We start from the raw sequence: 23,986 nt of genomic DNA on the forward strand, positions 1-23,986 counted from the left end.
GAGACAAAGCCATTAAAATAATGCACTGTAGGTCACCATCGTATCCTGTGAAAAGACAGGGAAAGCGTGCTCCGGCCTCTTGCACTGACAAGATTGACCAGATCTTAATGGTTATGTGGTCTTGTTCCTAGGTAAAAATTAGTTGGGATCACAAGGATTTGTGAAGCTCTCTGTAAGAGCAGCTGTATAGTCCGAGTTCAACAACTAATATCAGGAAATAGGTCATTGTAGCATTTACACACGTATGCTTGTATTTAATCCCAAAGTCATCAGGGTTCAAGAAGTTTCCTTATGGATTTCATTTCCTTCACAAGGAAAAGATAAATGGGTCCAAGTTTTCCCAATTTAAAAATGAAAAACTGAGTGGCCGTTTTACAAAGAGCTGACCAGAGAAGAGTTCTGAAGCTGCAATCTGCCTGTTTGCCTGGGCAGCCACCGCACAGCCGTGTGCCAGCCAGGACCACAGTGACAGGTCAGGCTGAGCGCCCACAGGACAAGCAGACAGAGCCACGCTCCACTCAGGCGTGAGACCTCTCCCTGGGGGTGTGAGGTGTCCAGCTGCTGCCTGGGAGGCAGTGGTTACAAGAGGAATGCAGGACATGGACCAAGCTGTCCTTAAACTGGGGGAGATCTCTGAAATTTGTGGCCAGAGTTATCAAATCCCTTCTGGAGGAAAATGTGTTTGAGAGCTTAGGCTCCTGCTGCTGTTGCTCAGTCACTAAGTTGTGCCCAACTCTCTGTGATCCCACGGGCTGCAGCACGCCAGGCTTCTCTGTCCTTCACTGTCTTCTGGAGATTGCTCAGATTCATGTCCACTGAGTCGGTGATGCTATCTGATTATCTCATCTTCTGCTGCCCCCTTTCCCTTTTGCCCTCAATCTTTTCCAGCATCAGGGTCTTTTCCAATGAGTTGGCTCTTTGCATCAGATGGCCAAAGTACTGGAGCTTCAGCTGCAGCATCAGTCCTTCCAGTGAATATTCAGGGTTGAAATCCTTAAAGTAAAAAAAAAGGAATTAGGTTCCCAGTTCTTCTTTTATTTTTTCCTTTGTTCATGTCTTCTTTGTGTATGCATGTGTGTGTATGATAAAAAAAAATACATAATGTGAGATCTATCCTCTTAATAAATGCTTAAGTGTACAACACAATATGTTAGCTATAGTAGAATGTTGAAAAAAGACTTATAGAAATTTTTCATCTTGCATAATTGAAATTTTATATCTACTGAAGAGTAACTCCGCGTTTCACCCTTTCCCTAGCCTCTGGCAACCAGCATTCTACTTTCTGCAATGAGTTTGACTGATATAGATGCCTCTTATGAGAGAAATCAGGCAGAATTTGTCCTTATGTGACTGGTTTATTTCACTTAGCAACATGTCCTCTAGGTTGTAACAACAGAATTTCCTTCTTTTTATGGCTACATAATATTCCATTATATATATGTAAATATACCACATTTTCTTTATTCTTTCATTTGATGACATACATTTTAGGCTGTTTCCAGCTCTTGGCCATTGTGAATAATATTGCAACTCACATGGGAATGTAGATATTTCTCAAACATCCTGACAGAAGTCCCAGTAGCTCAAGAGGTAAAGAATCCACCTGCGATGCAGGAGATACAGGTTTGATCCCTGGATTGGGAAGATTCCCTGGAGAAGGAAAGTGCAACCCTCTTCAGTATTCTTACTGGGAAATCCCATGGATAGAAGAGTACGGTGGGCTACAGTCCATGGGGCCACTAAAGAGTCAGGCATAACTGAGCAAGCACACACACAAAGGTCCTGATTTTAATTCTTTAGGATAAATACACAGATGTGGAGCTGCCGGGTCATATGGTAGCTTGTTTTTTTTTTTTAATTTTATTTTATTTTTAAACTTTACATAATTGTATTAGTTTTACCACTTGACATTTTCCAGCTAAAGTACATAAGGACTTCTGTTTCTCCACATCCTTGCCAAGACTTGCTATTTTCTGATTTTCTTGATAATGACCTTTCTTACATATGTGAGGTAATATCTCACATCAATGTAGTTTTGACTTGCATTTTCCTGATGATTACTGATGTTGAATGTCTTTACATATACCTGTTGACCATCTGTACATCTTCTTTGGAGATATGTCTGTACAAGTCCTTTGCCTATTTGTTTTTTAATCAAAGCCATTTTGGTTTGTTATTGCTGTTACTGAGTTATAGGAATTTATTTTGAATTTTAATTTCTTGTCATATATATGATTTCATATATTTTCTTCCATTGTGTAGGATTTTTTCACTCTGCTAAGCGTTTCATTCCTGCACCGTATCCTCTTAGTTTAATGCACTCCCTCCGCCCCCTCACCTTTCTTTTTTTTCTTTCTTTCATTGCTTGGGCTTTTGGTGTCATATTCAGGAAATCACTGCTAAGACGAATTCCATAAAGGTTTTTGTCTATGTTTTCTTCTAGGGGTTTCACAGTTTTATGTCTTAAATTTAAGCATTTAATCCATTGTGAGTTGATTTTTGTGTGTGGTGTAAGATAAGGGTCCAACTTCATTTTTTTCCATGTGGATATCCGGTTTTCCCAACACCGCTTATTAAGCAACTATCCTTTTCCCCATTGTGTATTCTTGGCATATTTGTAGACCAGTTGACTGTATAAGCATGGGTTTACTTCTGGGTTCTCTATCCTGTTTTATGGATCTACATGCTTTTGCTAGCACCATACTGTTCTGATTCCTGTAGCTTTGTAATATGTTTTGAAATCAGGACCTCTGAGGCCTCTAGTTTTGTTGTTCTTTTTCAAGATACTGTCAGATATTCTGTATTTTGTGATTTTGAGGAATTTTAGGATTTTTTTCTATTTCTGTAAAAATTGTCATTGGAATTTTGATAGCTTGATGAAAGTGAAAGAGGAGAGTGAAAAAGTTGGCCTAAAGCTCAACATTCAGAAAACTAAGATTATGGCATCTGGTCCCATCACTTCATGGGAAATAGATGGGGAAACAGTGGAAACAGTGTCAGACTTTGTCTTTTTGGGCTCCAAAATCACTGCAGATGGTGATTGCAGCCATGAAATTAAAAGACGCGTACTTCTTGGAAGGAAAGTTATGACCAACCTAGATAGCATACTTAAAAGCAGAGATATTACTTTGCCAACAAAGGTCCGTCTAGTCAAGGCTATGGTTTTTCCAGTGGTCATGTATAGATGTGAGAGTTGGACTGTGAAAAATGCTGAGTGTCGAAAAATTGATGCTTTTGAACTGTGGTGTTGGAGAAGACTCTTGAGAGTCCCTTGGACTATAAGGAGATCAGTCCTGGGTGTTCATTGGAAGGACTGATGCTAAAGCTGAAACACCAATACTTTGGCCACCTCATGTGAAGAGTTGACTCATTGGAAAAGACTCTGATGCTGGGAAGGATTGGGGGCAGGAGGATAAGGGGATGACAGAGGATGAGATGGCTGGATGGCATCACCAACTTGATGGACATGAGTTTGGGTGAACTCCAGGAGTTGGTGATGGACAGGGAGGCCTGGCGTGCTGCGGTTCATGAGGTCTCAAAGAGTTGGACACGACTGAGCGACTGAACTGAACTGAACATTAGATCTATATGTTGCTCTGTGTACTATGGATATTTAAACAGTATTAACTCTTCCAATCTATAAACATAGGTTACCTTTCCATTTACTTGTGTCTTTTAAAATTTCTTTCAGCAATATTTTGTAGTTTTACAGTATAAAGTCCTTAGTTGCTTTGGTAATGTTTATTCCCAAGTATTTGATTCTTTTCTATGAGATTGTCTTTTAATTTTTTTTTGACTACTTGTTGCTAATATATAGAAATACAGCTGATCTTTGTACATTGATTTTATAGCCTGAAGCTTCACTGAATTTATTAGTTCTAAAAGTCTTTGCATGAAGTGTTTCAGAGTTTTCTACTTATAAGATTATGTCATCTGCAAATGAAGATAATTCCACATTTTTGTCTTCAATTTGGATGCCATTTCTTTCTTTTTCTTGTCTAAGTACTCAAGCAAGATCTACAAGTTCTATGTTGAATAGAAATGGTGAGAGTGGGCATTTTTGTCTTGTTCCTGATCTTAGAGGAAAAACCTTCAGTTTTTCACCATTGAGTGTGATGATATCTGTGGACAATTCAAATATGTCTTTTATTATAGTGTATTAATTTCCTTTCAGTCCTAGTTTGTTGAATGTTTTACCATGAAATGATCTTGAATTTTGTCAAGTGTTTTTTCTGCAACTATAGAGATGATCATGTGATTTTTATCCTTTGTCCTGTTAATATGGGGTATCACATTGATTGATTACATGTTAATTGATTACAGTCCCTGTAAAACTAAGGCCAAGTACACAAAAGACAGACTATTACTGGAATGAAGGGAAACTGTTCAGTAGTTTTTTCCTGGGATCTGTCTCCTTTGCTTAATTTATCTTCTAGTGTCCTAACTCATGACTCCTGATTCTAAAGTTTAAAGATGTATGAACCTTGGCCAAAGGTTTATGTGGTAAAGCTAGGAGTCAATGCTGTCTGGCTCCAAAAAATCAGTCACATTTTATGTGAATTTGAATTAGACAAATTTAAAACAGTTCAGTACAAAATATTATTTAACATGCATGTTTTACACCCCCAAAATGTACAGATCTCAAGTTTTAAACAACGATTAAGGATTGAAAAATTTTAAAACTGACGGACAGACCCGATTATAACTTTCTCTGTCATTGCCACAGGAAAAAGAAGCTTTGTCTGGCTAAGGAAAAAACCATCATTTTTTGTCAGTATTTTATGAAGCATGTTCCAACAAACATGTATCAGTATTCTTCAACAATTTTCATAACCATTCTATTTCACTTAATATGTAGTATTAGTCTTATAATTTAATGTAGTATTAATGGTATAATTTATCATTTAATATGTATTGTTATTATTAATAGAATCTCAAAAAAAACCCTCCTTTAACTACCCTATCCAAACATCTACTATGTTGTGGTACTAGAGCTGCAGGTGAACATTGCACTTGGACATCACTAACTTCTAGAAACATGTTAGGTGTGATAAAACACTACGAAGCAGGTCCACCTACCAACATGTGCTCTGCTGTTAGTTTTGAGAGACTATGAAGAGACGCATTAGAGATTGCTGGGGAAATAAGAATCAGTCTTAAAAATCTGTAATAATGGTTGAAAGACTATATGGTCCCCAAATTTAATTTGCTCCTCCAGTCCACTTCTATATGTGTTCCCAAGGGAAAATGAGTCTTGAATTCTGCAAGGTTTTCAGGAATGCGCAGAGTGCACTCTCTTACACAGAGTGCAACCACCCCACATTTTTCATTCAAAGCAACTGACAGTAGTTTGCCATCTTGTCCAGTTATATGAAAGAGTCCTGTGGTTTATCAGCAAGAATGGAATTTCCATGAGGACAAAGATTAATGTAGCCCCAGAACCTAATACCACATTTGCTTGGCAAATACTAGTATCTCATAAAAATTTGGTGGCTGAATAACAACCTCAGATAATTTAGCACCACTGCCCATCCCAAAGGGCTCACTCTACATGTTTCCCTCTAGATCATGTAGAATGGTTTTCATTCCTGGGAAACACAGTTTTTCATTGGAAAACTTGACAATGTATCCCTAGTCTTGCCTGCCAAGTAACAATTAAATTATTTAGCATCCTTTAATGACTCAAATAAATAAATCTTTGGCACAAAACTATTTCAAAGTGTCAGAGTCTCCCCTCTATGGGATTGTTGTTTTAAATACTATGCTTTGTTCTGATGCTGTCCACCAACATTAGATGTAAGAAATAGCTTTTTGAAACTTGGCCCTGTGTTCCTCATAATAGATGATGAGAAATGATTAGTTACATTATATAGAGTCCTCTTTACAAGAACTCCCAGAATAAATTACTTCCTACTAGTACCAACAACAAATAGATTCTCCTGAGCAATTGATTTACCTCCATCTCTTTGCAACTATAAATTATTTAACTGACAATGTTTCTTTTTGTTTGTGTGTGTGCTGGACCAAAGTAAGGAAGGTTTAGACCAATTTCTGGTGATAGTTTTTATTCCTCTCTTTGCCTCTTTCTTGCTTTCTCTTTTAATTTAACTTGTGCTTTATTCATCTCTCCTAAACACCTTTGGAACAAGGTAGGGTCTCAAATAACATCAAGATAAATAAATAATGTCAAAATCTACCAGTTTTCATGAACCCTTTAGAAAGATGAATTAAAACACAAAGCACGCCCTGGCTGATGAGACAGGCAAGTGTTGCTTTGTTACTAACCATGTTGTGGCTTTTTCTAGGCTGGATGACATTTTAAATAGCCGGTAACTAACTTTGGTTATATGTGGCACTAACTTATCTAGTGGGCTTTCCCAGTGGCTCAGTGGTAAAGAATCCCTGCCATTGCAGGAGACCTGGGTTCAATCCCTAGGTGGGGAAGATCCCCTGGAGAAGGGAATGGCAACCCACTCCAGTATTCTTGCCTGGAGAATTCCATGGACAGAGGAGCCTGGCAGGCCATAGTCCATGGGGTCGCAAAAGAGTCAGACATGAATTTGTGACAAAACAACAACAGCTTATCTGGTATGAAATCTGAACTCACTGCTCTGTAGTTTCCTCTGGGTGTAGGTAGTTTGGAGGTAAGGGATGTGATGGGGCTGAGGCATAGATCATATTACCATCGCTTTGCCTCTGAGGCTGTGTGTCGAAACCACCGCAATTTTTCAATAACCCCTACACAGTTGTCAGCTATGTCTTTACCTGCTGTACTTATATCTGCCTTGACAGTTTACCCTGTGTATTTTCTAGGAACTGATCCAATAACTCTGATCTCTTTGGTAATTTCCTAGCAAAGTCTAAGGCACAGAATATGCAGACTCTAGACTCCAGCCTGGGAGAAGGCAATGGAACCCCACTCCAGTACTCTTGCCTGGAAAATCCCATGGACGGAGGAGCCTGGTAGGCTGCAGTCCATGGGGTCGCTAAGAGTCGGACACAACTGAGCGACTTCACTTTCACTTTCCACTTTCATGCATCGGAGAAGGAAATGGCAACCCACTCCAGTGTTCTTGCCTGGAGAATCCCGGGGAAGGGGGAGCCTGGTGGGCTGCAGTCCATGGGATTGCACAGAATCGGACATGACTGAAGTGACTTAGCAGCAGCAGCAGCAGACTCCAGGCTGCATTCATATCTCAGATCTGTTGCTTACCAGCTGTGTGATTTTGGGCAAATACTCAACCTCTCTGTGCCTCAACTTTCTCATTTGTAAAATGAAATGAATAGGAGGAAATCGTGAGGATTAAATGAAGCCATGTATACAAAGTACTTGTCATGGTGCCTGGCGTATGACTAGCAGTCACTGAAATTGTTTTGCTCTATTATTGTTTATATTCTTCCTATGAATTCCAACTTTGCACAAGACCCATTTACCCAGCTCCCTGAGCCTCTAGCTGACCTCGCCCTTTCTGTGGATATAAAGAGTCCATTATTTTTAGCCTTGGAGTCTCTTACCAATAGTCTCTTAAATTCTTTTTTTTTTAAGCATGTCTAATTTCTAGTGTATGCCTTCCTGTTTTCCTCACTTAGCCTGCCTTTCCATTTTTGAAAAATGGCAGGAGAAAACCCTATTTTATTTTGCCAGTTGACCATGAAGAGTTGTGTGTGTGCTTTTGTTGTTTTCTTTAAAGTGCCAGGTCTTTTGCTTCCTTGGCATGCCTTTATCCTGGACTTCTAGCAAGCTATTTGAAAATAGTCACCAGGCTGTCTTAGCTTTTAAACTCTTCCTTTCAATTTTCCCCCTAACAAATGTTTCCACTTGGCCATTAAGCGCTTTTCATGAATAACAACATGAGGCATTTCTTTGGTTCTCCCGTCTCCCTCTGGAAAGTAAAAATCGCCCTGACAACTGCGCACTGATGTTCCAGCCTCAGTTCCTTCCTGCAAGGCTCCCAGTCATGTCTTGGGGCCAAGTTCCACCTATTGCTCCCCATCTGGCTGATTCTGCAAAGCTGCCTTCTCAAAACCTTTCTCTCTTCCTATCGTTTGATGTTTTTTTTTTTTTTTTCCTACCAGTCTACTTGAATCCTCTTCTTGTCCGTTTCTTCATCCCCTCAAGTGTTTGTACATAACGCTGCAATAAACATGGGCAGGCATACATCTTTTTGGTGACCTGTTTTCATTTCCTTCACATGTTGACCCAGGAATGGGATTGCTCCAGATCATATGCTAGTTCTATTTTTAATTTTTTGAGGAAGCTCCATGCTGTTCTCTACTACAGCACTACAGCGTTAATTCACAATAGCAGCAACAGGGACTTCCCGGGCTGTTGGGTGGTTAGGACTCTACCTTCCAATGTGCAGGGTGCAGGTTTGATCCCTGGTTGGGGAGCTAAGATCCCACATGCCTCGAGGCCAAAATACCAAAGCATAAAGCAGAAGCAATGTTATAAAAAAATTCAATAAAGACTCTAAAAATGGTCCACATTAAAAAAAAAAAAAAAAAAGACTTACGGCTTCCCTGGTAGTCCAGTGGTTGGGGGTCTGCTGCCCATGTGAGAGACATGGGTTTGATCCCTTGTCTGGGAGGATCCCACATGCTGCAGGGCAACTGAGCCCGCACGCCATGACTACTATAGCTTGTGTGGCTAGAGCTTATGCTCCACATGAAGAGAAGCCAGTACACCATGACGAGAGAGTAGCCCCTGCTCACTGCAACTAGAGAATGCCCACAGCAGCAAGGAAGACCAAGAGCAGCCAAAATGAAATGAATGAACTTTAAAAAATCTTAAAAAAAACAATAGCAGCAATATTCACAATATGATATGGAAACAACTTAAGTGTCCATCAACAGATGAATAAACAAATATATATATATATATATATATATATATATATATATATTTGAGGTATTGGAAGGACTGATGCTGAAGCTGAAGCTCCAATACTTTGGCTACCTAATGCAAAGAGCCAACTGACTGAAGAAGACCCTGATGTTGGGAAAGATAGAAGGCGGGAAGAGAGGGGATGACAGAGGATGAGATGGTTGGATGGCATCACAGACTCAAGGCACATGAATTTGAGCAAGCTCTGGGAGATGGTGGAGGACAGAGAAGCCTGTCAGGCTGTAGTCCATGAGGTTGCAGAGTCAGACATGACTTAGTGATTGAACAACAACAATATTTGAGAGAGATATATATATATATATATCTCAAATCAATCTGTTGTACAACTTAAAGTCACACAATGTTTTCTGTCAAATGTAACTAAAAGAAAAACTAATGAAGGATTTGAGGAGCCCCTATTGTTTGTCAAATTTTCTAAGTAAAAGGGACTTCTTTGTATACAAAAGATCATTTCTGCTCTCAAGGAATTTACATTCTGGTAAGGATTAACGTTTGTGGTAGGTGGATGCAGTAAGTCCCTTACTTACAAATGAGTTCCATTCTGGGAGCATGTTCGAAAGTCCAATTTGTACATAAGTCCAACAAAGTTAGCCTAGGTACCCGACTACCACTGTAGGCTATATAGCACTGTGCTGTAATAGGCTTATACTATCTCTCACACAAGTACTATGTACATAAAAACAAGGAATCACAAAAAAATAAAGAAGGCATTTTTAATCTTATAGCACAGTACTTTGAAAAGTACAGTAGTCCAGTACACCAGCTGGCACACAGGGGCTGGCATCGAGTGAACAGGCAGGAAGAGTTACTGGAGAAGGGAGAGGAGGTGGGAGATGGCAGAGCTCAAAGGCTGTCTGCAACAGGAGACAGAAGGCAAGCTGCAATTCCCATCATCAATGTCTGACATTGATGGAACACACGTTAGCATCTTTAAACATTCACAACTTGAAGGCTCGTTTGTAAGGGACTTACTCTACAGGTGTTACAGATGCATTTATTAGAGGTGCCCCACTTGGTTATATTGATTTAGGCAAGGCTTCCCCAAAGCAGGTGATCTATTAGCCGAGAGAAAAGAAAAAAGAATGCAATTACCGCACACGTTATCCCACAGTAGTGCCTACTGGGAGTAAAGAGACAAAGGAAGCTGAGTCATGTTTTTATAGACTGAGTGATAATGAAAGAGAGAAACCACATTAGCCAACTCTCACCAGAAGCTTGGCCATGCAGGATGGGAAAGAAATAAGGTGGGAGAAAGAAAGCATAGGAGGGAACAGATGAAGGCAAAATCATTTGACGCATCAAGGGATTGGTGGTCTGGATACTATGACCCGAGGAATCTCTGTGACAGCTGAGGTGGGGGACCAGTAAAAAGAGGTGGTCGCCATTGGTAGTGACAGTCACTCAGTTGTGTTCAACTCTTTGCGACCCCATGGACTACACAGTCCGTGGAATTCTTCAGGCCTGAATATTGGAGTGGGTAGGCTTTCCCTTCTCCAGGGGATCTTTCCAACCCAGGCATCAAACCCAGGACTCCCACATTGCAGATGGATTCTTTACCAGCTGAGCTATCAGGGAAGCCATGGGTAGGCGTGACCACAAAGAGCTGAAGCTGCGTTGTGAGAACTGAGGAGACACCAGCCAGTGGGTAGATGGTCCACAGAAGCTAAAGCCACTCAAGTAGCCTTGGAAGTGGGGAGAAGTCAGGAAGCCCTGTCTGTACCAAAGGTTTCAGAAACTGGAGAAGCCTGGGAGAGTCAGCACATGTGCGAAGCAGTAGAGGGCAGCATCATGGTAGTCTGGGCTCTCAGCCCAAGAAGCATGGTCCAGCTTTGTTCCTTACTATGTGACCTGGGACAATTTACCTCTCTGCTCCCTAGGAGGGCAACCTCCTAAGGCTGCAGGACTAAAATCTGAGAATAATGTCACATGCTAAATGCTAAGAGGTCAAGACCCTTAGACAACAGATGTGTGTGTGCTCAGTCACAACTGACTCTGTGACCCCATGGACTGTAGCCCACCAGGCTCCTCTGTCCATGGTACTTGTCAGGCAAGAATACTGGAGTGGGTTGTTATTTCCTCCTCCAGGCGGTTTGCCTGACCCAGGGATCAAACCCAAGCCTCTTGAATCTTCTGCATTGGCAGGTGGATTCTTTACTGCTGAGCTACCAGGGAAACCCCCGCCAGCCCCACCACCACCACCAAATATATAGACGTTAGCAGAGATAGACTTGAGTTGGGATCCAGCTTCTCAACTTGCTAGCTTTGTGACTTCAGATCCCTGAGGAAAACTTTGTGCCTCCTATTCCTTGTCTGAAAAGAGCCTTAGCGAAATAATCTCCCCCATAGGGTTGTCTTAGGAACCAAGTGAGACACTCTATATAAAATTTTTAACTTGATGACTGATAATCAGTAAAATGTTAGTAATTCATAATCATGGTGCTATTAGTAAAAACTCTATGAGCGCTCCATGCTCATCACAAGTTTACAGATAAAGGAAAGTAGCCTCAGGAAGCTGAGGTGCTGGTTCCAGGTCACACAATGAAGCACTGATCTCAAAAAGCCAAACTCGGAGCTCTTTTCACTGTGTTTTGATTGACTCACCTCTCAGTATTCAGTGCCAGGTAATGCTGGCCATGACTGATTTGTATGTCTATCTACTCATCCATCAATCCATGTATATATCATCTATTTATCAATTATCCATCCATTCATTCACACATGTATCTATCCATCCATCTATGTCTTTCTATCTTTCTATGCACCTATCATTTATCTATATCATGTACCCATTATCTATGTATTTGTCATCTAGTCATCTATCGATCCATGTTTCTATCATCTATCAACTATCCTTCAATTCATTCATCTATCTATCCAAGCATCCATCCACCTATGTATTTATTATCTATCATCTATACACCTATTATCCATCCATCCCTCCATCTATCTGTTGTATTTGTTAATCATACAGTGATTAATTTTTTAATGCCATTAACCACCTGTTGTGTGTCAGGCAAGCCTGAGCCAAGTCTAACTGGTCTTTACCTCACTGTTTCTTTAAAACAGTGTTTCTGTTTTGATTTAGTTTTCTTAAAAACTCAAATGTTATGAAGCAACAGTGGAGCCTTCTCCATTCGGAGATTAATTTAGAAGAACTTGGCATTCAATCCACTTCTTAGTTTTGTAGGCATTTTAGTTGTCAAATGCAAAAGCAGTACTTGCCTCCTCCAAAAGGAATGGCGGTGGCGAGGGGCGGGGCGGGGGGGCGGGCAGTGTTGCGCATGTATTCATTTCTGGTTTCTGCACGATGTGATGTCTCGTTGGCTTCTTGAATAGAGGGCCGCTCAGAAATGGAAAGAGACCTCATTGCAAGAACACAAGTCCAGGGTTGAATGTAAACACTCTTTAGTCAAATGTCATGTGACAGCTTGGGTTTCTGTGTTTTCTGAGTGTGATCTGAATAAGGGAGCCTGGCTCACCACCCACGTTCTTGGCAAGTGATGAGGTTTATAACCAACTGTCCTACTTCAAGGGCTCCTGTGTATTTTGAAGGCCTGCAAGAAGCCAAAATGACCTCAGCTCTGCTGGTATCAGATGGAAAGAGAGCGAGATCCTTATTTAAGGAGGGTTTAGGCTGCTTGACTTTGAATGGAGGAGGTCAAGGAATCTCAAGTGCACCCTTCGTACCAGGTAGGTGCTCAAGTAATATTTGTGGATATGACCCACTGACCTTAGAAATCAGCTGAGTGTTGGAACTTTTCATTCATCTGTAGATAGCTCTTTTATTCTCTTGGTGACTAAGGCATCTGGCTCCCTCTTTCCAACACCTCCTTCAATGTCCACCATTCACAAAAGTCTGAGTGTTCCTCTGCCAGGCACACTTCATTTAGAAAAACTTATTTGATGAACTCATAATGTCAGTTCAGGAAATGAAAGACATTTATCTAACATATCTATTGTATAGACAGAATACTAAGGGCACTTATCCTACCTTGAGGTACATGTATGTAACTTTCTTTATTTGATAATCTTATTGTCAGTCCCAGTTTCTACTAAATTCTGCACATTTTCCTGAGTGAGATCACTATTCTATTTGTACCTACCATCTTCATGATCAAAAGTCTCACTTCTTTATCTCCAGACCTGGTTTGACTTTTTATCTCATTTCCTGTAACAGATATTTCAAACCTTTACTCTCCTCCTGCCCTGTCACCTCTGCTCTTATTCTTAGCCATCTAAAATGTCCTCCTGTTTCCCAGAGACACTGGAGCTAGCAGAAAGAATGACCTTTTTCTCCTGGCATAGGCTGCATTTAAGCCCAGCCTCCATCACTGCTGTTACATCAGTGGTACCCAACAAGTGACCCCCTCTCTACCCAAAGACCCTGCATTGATTCCATCCTCCCTTCTCTCTGTCCAACCCTTCTGTTTTCTTTATGGTCAATATTTTATTTGCTCATCCCCAAAGGTCTGAGGGCTTCCCTAGTGGCTCAGTCGGTAAAGAATCTGTCTGCAATGCAGGAGACCCAGGTTTGATCCCTGGGTCAGGAAGATCTCCTGGAGAAGGAAATGGCAACCCACTCCAGTATTCTTATCTGGGAAATTCCATGGACAGAGGAGCCTAGTGGACTACAGTCCATGGTGTTGCAAAGAGTCGGACACGACTGAGTGACTGAACCACCACCACCAACCTCTTTGGGCTTCCCTGGTGGCTCAGATAGTAAAGAATCTGCCTGCAGTACGGGCTAAAAAATGATTCAGCAGACACTTGTTAAAAACTATAAGGCAGATTTTATTTAGTAGAGGAGAGAGACAGAGCTCAACTCCAGTCAGTACTGGGCATAGGGAGGGAAGACGAGGGAAGGGAAGGAGGAGAGAGGAAAATTGTAAAAAAAAAAAAAAAAAAACAACAGGCAGAGAGTTGGTCTGTGTGCTTAAGCCACCTCTGGTTGGCTCACCGGTACTTATCAAAGTTAGGCTCCTACTTGCTCACTTTGACATGATTACATTTCAATGAATGGCTCCCAAGTCCTTGAGAAATACATTCTTAGGTAGTAGAAGATACATCCCGAAGAATCAGAGAAACAATTTGCAATTGCAAGTTTTCTAAAGTAAATGCTCTAAGAAAAGATGTCAGGGACCTATGGTTAGGTTTTGGCTAAAGCAAGCAGTAAATTATTTCGGCAGCACGAAGTTTTCTCGGGTAGGCATTTAAGGAAGTCGAAGCCAGTATCCTAGGGACAGAGCCTTGAACCGATAAGAATGATGTTAGTATTTGTTTAAGTTTCTTAGTGCAGGAGGTGGAGGGAGTCATGTGTGCTGAAAGTTGCAGTGCTTATTGGTCAAAGCTGAGGATCAACTGAAATGAGGGCTCCCTTCTCGGATCCTGACTAGTGTTTGCTCAAGGAGCGAGTCTTTTGCCTGCACTCCAACACAGAAACATTTGTGTTCAAATATGGCTCCCAACAATGCCTCCCATTCCCCACCCCTGGACCCACAAGACACTCCTCCCTACAGGAGGTAGGGTCTACTTTCCTCTTCTGGAATCTTGTCTTGTAATTCATTTTGATCAATAGAATCTACCAGAAATTTCTGCCCTCCTCCCCACCACCCTCCCCCCCCCCCCCCGCCGCCCCATGAACCCTTTCATTCTCCTGGAACCCAGAGGCAGGATGTAAGTAGTCTGACCAGAGAGACGATTCCAGCCACCCCAGCTCAGGCGCCAGACATGGAAGCAAAGCCGCTTTGGATGCCCAGTCTCAGCCACGTTCCCAGGTGAATGAAACTTGTCAAGACCTCAGTGAATGCCCTGTGAAGTAGAGATGGGACCCCTCTGCACCTCTGCAGAATCATGAGCAAATAAGTGGTGCTTGCATTAAGTCCTTAAGTTTGGTTTATTTCACCTCTGAGTACAGACAGACTCGTGTACCTTCTCCTCCCCTCTCTCCTGAACTTTCCTCACTTTGCTTGAGAATTTGAGTGCTCACTGGACTATTATTCACTTTTCCATTATGATGCCATATCGGCTAACATTTTTTAACAAAAACGGTGAATATCAATTGTGTAATTCCAGATATAGTGCGTTCAAACTTTGAATGGTTTTGCTTGTTCTCAGATCAATATTCTCTACATTTTCATTTTTAGGTTTACAAATAGCACAGTTGTCCTCATTATGGGCTATTTAAGTGGTATCAACATGATTAGATCAATGGATAATATAAGACAATTCTTATGGTTTCTGAGTCATCTTCCCCAACCGCACAGTTGTAATTAAGTCTGTAATGTTAGCAGAAATACTTTTCTTCTAATTTCCCTGGTGAACCATGAGATATTTAAGGTTATTCAAAAAGACAATTTGTAATTTTGTCCTGTATATTAGGACAACGCAAGAGGAAGGATTGGAGGTTATATGGCAGCCTGGAGATGCCCAGCTAGTCTTCCATAGAAAAATAACTCAAAGATTGTGAGAGCACAGTCCACACCACAGAAGGGACAAGACCTCAACAAGAAAATCAGAGCCGATAGTTGCCCCTATGTTTTCCTCCATATTGTCTTTATCAGGCCACTTTAACACCTGTGAAGAGAGGAGCAAACAGATGATGCAGTGAAAGAGGGCTCAGTGAGAAACTTTCCCGCAAGGTTCGGAGAGAAGTCAGGATGGTGTCTAGAGATAATGACAGTGATTGGGCTGCAGTGGGACACAGGAGGAGAGCTATCCCAAAGAACGGTGACCAGAAAGCCGCCTAACACCAGCCGGCAGCTGTTCATAGCCTGGGTGAGGACCAGGGCAGAGGAGCCCCTGAGGACAGGAGGTTGTATTAATGTGGCCTCAGACTTCCTCTTCTTGTGAACCTTCCTAAGGCGTGGTGTTCAGCCCCTGCTGTTACACCTGACCAGATAAACTACAGGGACCACCTCTTGCCATTGGCCTGGTTCTGTTCAAATTCCAGTAGGGCTATGAGGCAGGGCTTGAACCAGTTGGTGTAAATGACAGTGAACTTGGCCTATATGCAAAGATGACAGTTCACTAATACTATTCTTTTACTGCTCTGGAGATTCAGTATTCTTTTTGCCAATTAGATCAGAAAGACTCAGGGGCTTCCAAGGTGGCTCAGTGGTAAAGAACTCACCTGCCAATGCAGGAGATGCAGGAACCTAAGGTTCAATCCCTAGTTCAGGAACAGCCCCTGGAGAAGGAAATGGCAACCCACTTCAGTGTTCTTGCCTGGGATAATCCCATAGACAGAGGAGCTTGGTGGGCTACAGCCCATGGGGTGACAAAGAGTCAGACATGACTGAGCACACATGCATCTCAGAAAGACTCAAATGGATACAAAAGAAGCTTCTAGAAGCCTGCATGCCTCTGGTTGGAGTCTTTCCATCCTGGAGCACAGCAGTTAAGGCAAGGGAAGGACACGGGCTTGGGAGAGCCTGGGCCATTACAGAAGGATTCAGACCACAGCCTTCCCGTGCTTTCCAGGGAAGCTGGAGAGAAACCAGCCATTGTTGTGGTTGAACCTCATTTCCACAGCCCTGTGATTTGGCTTGTGAGAACCACCATACTCTCCCTCTCAGCGTGAACTGACTGGGAAAGCAAGGACAGAATGAAGTCCGGACACTAGAGGTATAGGTTTGTCTATCTGTGCTGCTCTTTCGCCTCATTGAGCATCCAGTGAGGAGGTGGTCAGGTCCAATTATTGCTAAACAGGAATTCAAAGAGGGCTTCCCAGGTGGCTTCAGGGTAAGGAATCTGCCTGCCAGTGTAGTAGACATGGGTTCGATCCCTGGGCCAGGAAGATTCCCTGGAGAGGAAAATGGCAACCCACTCCAGTCTTCTTGCCAGGAGAATCTCATGGACAGAGGAACCTGGTGGGCTATAGTCCATAGAGTCGCAAACAGTCAGACACGACTGAAGTGACTTACCATGCACCATCCCATGCATAATTCATTTATAATACATAATTATATTTATGATGTATAATTAATATACAATTTATTATATATATATATTTTTAATGCAAAACATGTTCATTCATTTGTCACCCACAGGGCAGAATTTAATATTCTGAGCTTAGGACACAAAATTCACCAGGAGTTGACAAAATGTGTCTGTAAAAGGGCCAGACAATTAATATTTTAGGCTTTGTGGACCAAGAAGCAAAATCAAGTGGCAGTTCTTGCAGAAAGTCTAATAGCCATGCTTGCAATTTACACTTAGAGCTGTGGAAATCATTCCCAGCTGGCAGGCTGGACCAGACTGGGCAGAGGTTGGATGGGGCCCCTGGGCCATCGGGTGCGACCCTGACTCTTAGCATCCCTGCTTCTCCATCACTGTGGCCTGATCGCTGGTCATTCTCTCCAGCTGTCCTCACTCCAGGCTGTTTCATGCCCTTCCCCCTGACATCCGCTCAGAGCTGCGTTCACTCTGTGACACTGGCCTCCCCATCGTGCTCTTTGTTGGGGACGGCTGCTTTCCATCCCCTTTTGGTGACTCTTCTGAACCATGTGCATCTTTCAAACCTTTCTCTATCGCAACAGTTGCAACTTCTCTTGCTTGTCTCCTGTATGAGATTCAGAAATTCTTGAGGGCATAGATGTTTCTGAATTATCTTTGAATTTGGTGGGCACAGCAGTGGACCTGCGGCATTGTACGTGGTCAGCTGGTGTTGCACTGGCCTGGCTTTCTTTGTCTCTAAGGAAAACAGAAACACATGTTTGATAGGAAAAGAAACAAGATTAAGTAAAAACTAGGACAACTGGATTTTGGAGGAGGCTTTTTTTTTTTTTAATTTCCTTTTTTTCCTAATTTTTTCCCCTAAAATAAACACATTCCTGTGGAAGCTTCATGGCATAAACAGATCCATTCACAAGAATGCTGCCTTGAGGACTGTATCCAATTTAAGGTTAAGGTCAGTTCTGGGTGCCAGTTTCAGCAAGTTCTGGTACTCAAAGAGGTCCTGATTTGATTTGAATTTAGTTTTGTACCTCTTACTATTTTTTTTAATGCAAAACATGCCTGAGAAAACACCTCAACTTTAAAAAAAGATGAATTAAACAGCACAAGGAATTTTTAAAACTTATTGACTTCTAAAATTTATCTTTTCAGAAAAATTGGATATTATAGCTATAAAATTTGGACAAGATTTATTTTTAAAAAGTAAAGAATTAAATTTTTTTTAAGCAAAGAAAATTTTATTTGTTTAAAAAAATAGATAATTTTCTGTTTTGGTAAGAATTAGATAAAGTGTGAGTAAATAAGAACTTGCAGCATATAATTTAGCAAAGCAGAGCAAACGTTTAAAAAATTTTATCTGGAAACCAGAAATTCCATCTCTGAGAATTTTTCCTTAGGAAAATATTAAGTATATTCACTAAGTTTTGTCTTCAAGATTGCCCAGCGCAGTACTGTGATAACTAAAATCTGTAATAAGAAAAACATATTTGGTCCAGACTATCCTCTTGATCTTGAGTTGGGAGAGGCTGTGTGCGCTCAGTTGATCAGGCTTGTCTGACTCTTTGCAACCCCATGGACGATAGCCTGCCAGGCTCCTCTGTCCATGGCATTCCCCAGGCAAGAATACTGGAGTGGGTTGCCATTTCCTCCTCCAGGGGATCTTCCCAACACAGGGATTGAACCCCTGTCTACTGCATTGCAGGCGGATTCTTTACCTGCTGAGCCATCAGTGGGGAGAAGACTATACTACTGTGTTTTAAGGGCCTGAGGTCTGGCATTGAACAGCTGAGTCTGGCTTGTGCTTCTGCCACTTACTGCCTTGTGTGTGGGCAGATTACTTAGCTATGAACCATAGTCTTCTCATCTCTAAAATGGGGATAATAACACCCTTTGGAGCTGTTTTGAGGGTTACATAAGATGATGCGTGACAAGTACTTAGCACAGCGCCTGCTACATGGTGGGAGCTCAGCAAGTTCAGCGTCATTATCATTTTCAATAGCCCTAAGTGCTTTGACTCACTTCCAGTCATCAGCATCTCTTTCACGCCCTCCCTTGGCAATCCCTGCCCTGGCCTCCCTTTCTGCTTATCCCCCTGTCCTGACACGTCTCACAACAGCCGTTGCCTGTGACTGAGGCTCCATCTTGCTCCTTAAGTAGCGTTTCCAGCCCCTGCTTGGATGCTCCTGGACTTCATGGCCACAGCTGTCTCCCCCGTGGCTGACGCTTGTGGTCTCTTATGAAGGGCTTGTGAGATTTTCAGTGTTAGTTTGAATGCCAGCTGCCATGAGGAAGGCAGGAGGCACTATGTATGAACAAGGGGACCCCAGCTAGTGACCCTGGACAAATCACAAGGCTGAGGAGGATGGACTCTTAAAATAATAGGAAGGTGAATGCTGCCGACTGTGACCTTTTGTGGCAGGGATTCAAACAGGCTGGTACTAGTGTGACATCCATGAGAAAATCAGAGATGTTTACCTTAATGGTAAGTGCAGTACAGGAGAATGTGGGACCATGCACAGCTGTAGGAATGTGATCAGATACCAGGGAGAAAGACTGGGTAAAGAAGAAAGAGCAGGGGCTTCCCTGCTGGCTCAGTGCTGAAGAGTCTGCCTACCAATACTAGAGACATAGGTTTGATCCCTGGTCCAGGAAGATCCCACATCCCTTGGAGCAACTGAGTCTATGCACCACAACTACTGAGCCAGTACTCTAAGGCCTGGGAGCCACAGGACTAAAGGGTGTGCACCCTAGAGCCCGAGCTCTGCAACGAGAGAAGCCAAGACAATGAGAAGCTCAAGAACTGCAACAGCCTCCACTCGCCACAACTAGAGAAAAGCCCGTGCAGCACTGAAGACCCAGCCCAGCTAAAAATAAAAATAAATAAATAAGCATTCAAATAAAGAAGAACACTTAGATGATAGAGTTCTTACTTTTCTAGAACCCTCCAGTCTAGCGGGGCTCCCCAGGTGACAAAGTGGTAAAGAATCTGCCTGCCAATGCAGGAGACGCAAGAGACTTGGGTCCCCAGTCTAGGGAGATGGGGATGAATAAATGGGTGAACAGATGAATCCCCATTTTACAGAAAACTGAGATTGAGCATTTAAGTAACCTCGCTCCTTGTGGAGTAACGAAGACTCCACAGGTAGTATGCGTTCGGTGGACTGATTTGTAGATCACATCATGTGCTATGGCATAATGAAAGAAAAATTGTATCTATGTGGTTTTCTTAAGTTTTTTTTTATGAGAAGCATTTGTCAGAAAAATATGAGTGTGTAGACCTTATCAGCAGCCTACAGATAGGTGAATTCATAAAATAAAGCCGCTGCCTTCCACCCACAACCTGGAGGGCGGCTTGTTGTTTCTGCTCCACAGTCTGATTTGGGGCCATTGTGTGTCCTGCCCAGGGCAGCGTTTCAACCCCATCAACCACTGGGCATCTGTAAATGTAGATTATCACTTCTTGGCCTTTTGGCTAAGATCAAGTGTAAACGTAGATTAACGAGCAACCTTGGTGAGGGGACGCTGTAGATGGTCATAAAGTCATCAGCGTTGCCAGAGAGACGTGTGTGACCCACTGAGCTGCCAGTGTTTACTAATATGATCTTCAGAGCAGATGACAGCATAATGATACCTCCCGACGCCTCAGTTGGAGGAATACCTTGGGACTAGATAATGTGAAGCTCATTTGACTGGAACAAAATAAAAAACATAGCTTCAGCTGGAAATTGACCCTTCGTGCATCCTCCCTTTTTTCCCCTCGATCAGACTGAGACGGTCCCATCTTCCTTTCTAGTGTCTTAAGTGTACTCACGAGGAGGAAATATGTGTGCAATATCTTTTGGCGCCAGATCATTCCAGGTAAATGGAGCTGCAAACTGAAATGTTGGAAACGAGGATGCTTATGTTCATCACCTTTGTGTATAGCCCATTTCTTGGAAAGGAATTCATATGTAAAGTGTTAGTCGCTCAGTCGTGTCCAGCTACCTCACAGACTGTAGCCCTCCAGGGTCCTCTGTCCATGGAATTCTCCAGGCAAGAGTACTGGAGTGGGTAGCCATTCCCTTCTCCAGGGGATCTTCCTGACCCTGGGTTGAACCTGGGTCTCCTGCATTGCAGGCAGATTCTTTATGGTCTGAGCCACCAGGGAATGCTTAATAAATCATAATTTAAAAATCACCTGTATTCAAATTTCTAACCTTGTATGCAAATTTCTAAAATGGTACTATTATCCAAAATACCTTGCTTCTTGTTTTCTTGGTAGAATTTGTCACCATCCCACCTCCTACAAAGGTAAATGGATGAACACATGTAGTTCTGAAGGTTGATTGATTCCACTGTAGAGAACAGACATGTATCAAAAGGGATTTTATCTCTAGTCTTCGAAAAGAGGCAGAGAGACTGGCATGCAATCTGCTTCTTATTTTCATTTTTTAAGGGGAAGTGAACACTGTGAAAGGTAGGTTTATATTTTTATCTTGAAAACAAAGTGCAAAATCGCACCTGAAGAGGAATAGCCATCACTGGGGGCAAACCACGTCTTTCTCAGAGGGGGTGTAATTTGCAATGTAATTTTATATTTTGGCATTGAAAGGGAAAACTTCTGTGCTCCAACTACAGGAAAACTGCCCCCCACCCCCGCTTCTTACTATCCACACCACTTCTGGTCACCAAACCTGTGGGTTTTCCCACACTGACTAATTCTGCTGAGGTTCCTAGAATTCAACTCCATCTGATACTATCTGTGTTGAGATGGCATCAGACCCCACAGGGTAACGGGAGCAGAATAGGCCCTTCCAAATATGCCTCTTTGGCATGGGGATTCTTTTGAGATGTTTATTTTTGAGAGGCTGCAAAAACAAGGGAACCTCTGAAAATACAGTAGGAGTTTTCTTTGAGAAGGGGAATCTTCATTTGTAACCTGATCCTTGCTTACTGCCTTTTTTCTGGCCACCTCCCTTAACTGACTCCCTACTTCCCAATATCTTCTCTTCTTTTTTTTTTTTTAATTTTATTTTATTTTTAAACTTTACAAAATTGTGTTAGTTATGCCAAATATCATAATGAATCTGCCACAGGTATACATGTGTTCCCCATCCTGAACCCTCCTTTAACTGGTGTTTAAGGTGATCGTTTCAACCATTTGAGGGAGTTACTCAGTTTTGCCGTGTATCTTCCGTATATACAGGAGGTATACATATTATTGGGCTTCCCTGGTGGTTCATATGGTAAAGAATCTGCCTGTAATTTGGGAGATGTGGGTTCGATCCCTGGGTTGGGAAGATCCCCTGGAGGAGGGCATGGCAACCCGCTCCAGTATTCTTGCTTGGAGAATCCCCATGGACAGAGGAACCTCGTGGACTACAGTTCCATGGGGTCTCAAAGAGTCAGACACGACTGAGCGACTATGTTATATAACATATAACACATATAATATAGAACACATATGCTATTAAACTTCTACTTGCTTTTCTCCTATTGTTGTTTAGTCATTGAGTCATATCCGACTCTTTCTCCTGTTAGTCTGTCTTTTATTACAGGAGGTTCTCAGCCAAGAACCTGAAGGGCAGAGGGGAAATTATTTTTCATTTCCTACAGCTCAGTCCCACCAGACTGGCCCCACTCAGATGGCAAAACCACAAATCCCACCCCTCTTGTATTTCTGTCTTGGCAACTATAAATCTAGACTTTCTCCCACCTGCTCCTCAGGTCTGATAATTTGCCAGGATGGCTCACAGGGCTCAGGAAAACCATTTCATTTACTAGATGACCAGTTTATTATCAAACAATATAGCTCAGGAACAACGCGATGGAAGAGACGCACAGGACAAGGTGTGTGAGAAGGGGTGGAGCATCCATGTCCTCTCTAGGTGCACTGCTCCCCACCACCTCCACTTGTTGCCCAAACCAGAAGTTCTCCAAATCCCTTACATTAGCTTTTTTATGCAGGTATCATTATGTAGGCATTTGACTAATGGAATCATTGGCCATCAGTGATTAGTTCAACCTCTAGCCTCCCTAGAAGTTGGAGGTCATGGGGGAGGTTGAAAGCTCCAACCCTCTAATGATGTGGTTGGTTTCCCTGGCAACCAGCTCCATCTTTAGTGGCCTTCCAAGTGTCACCTCATTAATACAAACTCAGGTGCTATTGAAAGGGACTTGTTCTATGAATAACAAAAGTTCCTCCTCTCACCTTTATCACTCTTACTATCACTTAGGGAATTCCAAAAGTCTATGCCAAGAATGAGGACAAAGCCAGTACATATTCCTTCTTATGTATCATGACAATCACAGGTACCTTAAAACTGCCAGGTTCAAACTTAATTTTATAGGCTCTTCTGTCAAATGTTCAAGTTAGATGGGACCTTACATCCAGTTCAACACTCTTACTTTACTGAAGAGTAACTGGGGTGCAGACAGTGTAAGCAGACAGTGACTTTATATTTTATATTTTTAAATATAAAAATGATAGACCTCAAATGGGTATCTGTTATTATCCTGGATGGTGGGAAGTAGGTGGTTGTGAGAGGTCTCGCAAAGAAGGAGTTAGAAAGTGCCTTGTCGACAGTGGGGATTTTATAGATGAAGGAGGACAACTTGTGTAATGGCCCAGGTGCAGAACCCTACAAAGGGTATTTATGGGACAGCAATTAGACTCTCCATCCCAAAGTGTGTCTTTATCAAAATGGCAGAAGCAGCATTGACATATATACACTACAGTGTGTAAAATAGCCAGTTGAAAGCAGCTGTCTAGCACAGGAAGCTCAGCTCAAGGCTCTGTGATGACTGAGAGGGGTGGGACGGGGGGAGTCCAAGATGGAGGGCACAGACATATACACATAGGGGATTCACTTTGTTGGACAGCAGAAAACACAATGTTGTAAAGCAATTATACTCCAATAATAAACGAAATAAACGTGCCAAAAAAAAACAAGAGGGCAGGAAGCAATATGGAATTCAAAATTAAAGATAAACTAGGGATAGTTCATAGACTGGAGAAGGAAATGGCAACCCACTCCAGTGTTCTTGCCTGGAGAATCCCAGGGACGGGGGAGCCTGGTGGGCTGCCGTCTATGGGGTCGCACAGAGTCGGACACGACTGAAGCGACTTAGCAGCAGCAGCAGCAGCAG

The sequence above is a fragment of the Bubalus kerabau genome, chromosome 4 (genome assembly GCF_029407905.1).
Source record: "Bubalus kerabau isolate K-KA32 ecotype Philippines breed swamp buffalo chromosome 4, PCC_UOA_SB_1v2, whole genome shotgun sequence".
NCBI classification, from domain to species: domain Eukaryota; kingdom Metazoa; phylum Chordata; class Mammalia; order Artiodactyla; family Bovidae; genus Bubalus; species Bubalus kerabau.